Source organism: Galeopterus variegatus, unplaced genomic scaffold (assembly GCF_000696425.1).
Source record: "Galeopterus variegatus unplaced genomic scaffold, G_variegatus-3.0.2 Scaffold2446, whole genome shotgun sequence".
Classification (NCBI taxonomy): Eukaryota; Metazoa; Chordata; class Mammalia; order Dermoptera; family Cynocephalidae; genus Galeopterus; species Galeopterus variegatus.
Window position 1 is genome coordinate 135,555 of NW_007728557.1, and position 3,275 is coordinate 138,829.

The window sequence follows — 3,275 nt, forward strand, 5'->3', positions numbered from 1 at the left end:
TTTCAAATTTGAAAAAACAATCCCTGGTCACACAGCTGGTTATATACTGAAAACAAAACTAGAAACCAACCCGAAACTCAAAACCAAGTGACCCTTAACTGACCTCCTAAATTTCTGGATCCTTTGAGAACTGAAGCTTATCACTGTAACATAAGGTTGACTACAATACTTCTAAACAAAGAAACAGGAACAGGACCTGAGGTCTTCCTGCATGTGATTCCAGTGGTAAATGAATAGGGAAAAGCTATGAGAAGAAGTATATCTCTATTTGCTTGTGGTTACTCCCCCAAAGTTTATTTTTAGCCCTTTCCTTATGTTACATCTCCTATGAATTCGATTGTAAATATCAATATGTTTGGCCCATAATTTTCTCCTGAGCTTCAGATCAACTACTTCCTGGATATCACTATCTGAATGTCCCAAAGTACCTCTAATGCAACATATCAAAAAGTGAAACCATTTTCCTACTCAACATCCTTTTGCCTCCTGTGTTTGCCAACCCAGTTTTGTCATACCATCTTCTACCGATCACCTAAACCAAAGACCTGGGAGTCATCTTTGATTCTGCCCTCTCCCAGGCTCATCCCTGCCCCCATTCTATCAGACCCCCAGTCTTGTCAATTCTGTCTTCTAAATAACTTAATGCTTCTCTGTACTTCCTGGAGAATGCCTCTGTTCAGGCCCTTATTTCTCACCTGGAACACTGAAATCAGGGGGCAACTCACCTGACCACCTCCTGACCCTCTCTCTAAACAATCCAGTTTCCATGGCTGCTAGAGTTATTTCTCTAATATGCAATTCAGATCATAGCAACTTTACCTCAAATCTTCAATCCGTTATCCACAGGATAACTCTCCCAATCCTCAAAATGATATACTAAGCCCCACATGACCTGGCCCCTGCTGTCTCCAGCCTCATTTCCTATTACACTTCTAAATATATCTTTTGTTCTAGCCACACTAATCTGTAGCTCTCAAAATAATGACATATTTTCTCATATATTTTTTCTACCTTTATAATGTGCTGTTTCCTTCTTCTTTGCCCACCTAGCTTCTATTGCTCCTTGAACATCAGGCTAATGCTTTTACCACTTGACAGATTCCCTAAAACACCCTGTACCTATATGTTTTTATTAGAAAATTCACCCCCCTGTGTTGTAATTCTTAATTTTCTTATGTCCCCAATTAGACTGTCAATTCTTTGAGGGGAGGAACTGTGCCTTTAATTTATTAATTGCAGTGTCCAATATGGGGCCTACTAAATAGCAGATGCTCATGGATTACTAACTGTGGGAGGATTCAAAATAGCACAGGTGGCCTTGATACTCATCTATCACAGAACCAGAAAATTAGAGTGGCAAAGGCAGGACATGACTTGCATGAAAGGAACTGATGCCTTTGAAACTCCTAGTCTGTCTGGTCAACAAACCAAGGCTTCAGATGCCATCTCCTCCAGCTCTACATAGGACATGAGTTAACTAGGCCAATACGGACCTAGAATTCACGTAATGGCTCCAAATGCGGAAACTACTTTTACTCCTACAGGTTCTATTACTCTCGCCTAGGAAGATTCCTTGGGCTGAAGAACTTCTGCTTATTGACTTTTCTTGAGTAGAATAAATAAAAACAAACAAACAAAATACACTAGTGGTTTTAATCAGGCGGAAAAAATGGTTAACATTTTATCCTTAATTAGCATTGTTCACCCACACAAATGTTTCTTATTCCATGACACTGGATTATAAAGTAGAGTAAAAAAATGCATTCCAGATTGGTAGTGCCCCAGATGTAGTATCAAAGGTATAGAGGATAAGATAATATGCTAAAGAACTGTTTGGTGCTTGCCAGAGGAGGGTACAAAGCACATGTGAAGAACGATTATCAACACTGACGATCTAGAAGGTTAAGATGCAGAGTGCCTTTGGCCTGTTAACCAGAGATGCCACACGGACAAGCTCTCATGAAAGCAGCAATCCTTTATCATCCAATTATTTATCAACTCAGATTAGTTTGTAGGGCTGGTTGTAAAACAAAGCAAGTTGATCAACTGTTCCTTTTATATGTATTAATGGTGGGAGTGAAAAGTATTATTATGTAAAATCTTTGTATTTTCTGTTGAGATGCTAGATCTGAAGGAAGAGCAATCTAGATTAAATGGTAAAATGCTACTGATCTTGGTTTATAAATGCAGGTCAAATCCTATTATCACAACAATGAAAATTTGCCTAATTAAAAGACTCTCAGGATTCAGCTGATGACCCACTTCAAGATGTATTTGATATAATAAATATCAAATAAGCACTACAATTTGTACATTCTCTACTATTTGTTTTCTTTGGATATATACTGTATTGAAAAACATTTTTTTTTTTTTTTTTTAAAGATGACCGGTAAGGGGATCTCAACCCTTGACTTGGTGTTGTCAGCACCACGCTCACCCAGTGAGCAAACCGGCCATCCCTATATAGGATCCGAACCTGTGGCCTTGGTGTTATCAGCACCGCACTCTCCTGAGTGAGCCACGGGCTGGCCCCGAATAACATTTTTTTATTAGCAAATAGTAGTTTGAGGATATTCATCAACGATTACCTGGCTCTTGCTTTCAGAATGTTTAAAACTGCTAAACCATCTAAATTGACTAGTTCCTAAGTCATAAAATTTATAAACTTTAGACCCAATAACATACACAATGATTGAAAAGCAAGAGCAAGAGGAATCTAATGTGTTTGTAGTTCAAAAAAATTTTTTTAATATTATAAAATAAGTGTCAAAAGAATGCTTCTCTACCCAGCATCTTATGTTCTAGTTGCTTCATGGTGTGAGAAGAGAGGCTGAGCCTTCAAATTCTCATAAATAGCATCTTGTTAGAAAAGGGAGTGAATCTAGAAGTTGCTGTGCTTTTCCTGAGTAACAAGTCAGAGATGAACAGATCTGCTATTCAGGGAATTCCCCAACTTCTAGAGAAAAAGGAGATGTTAAGCTAACCTGAGACTAGTGTGAAAGCCAAATGAAGTGGTTAAAAAAATTATTTCATTATTCAGGTTCAACAGAGACCAAAATAGCAATATTAGGAGCACAGCACTTACAACAGCCATTCTCAGTGAGAACAGCAGGAGGGGGCGGGATACCAAAGGGATGGATATGTATTTCCCTGTTGAGAAAGAGGGGTGGTCACCATCTTCTGGTCAAGATGGCAGAATAGATAGTCCCCAGCTTCACTCTCTCCCACAAATCAACCAATTTACAACTATTAAAAAGCAACTACAGCCAAGCTGG

At 38.7% G+C, this 3,275-nt stretch overlaps 1 protein-coding gene across 2 annotated transcripts in view; it reads right to left on the reverse strand.

Annotated features, from left to right (window-relative positions):
* Window positions 1-3,275, reverse strand: part of PPP1R12B (protein phosphatase 1, regulatory subunit 12B) — a 168,253-nt gene that overhangs the window by 38,352 nt on the left and 126,626 nt on the right. The gene's annotated exons all lie outside the window — the stretch shown is intronic.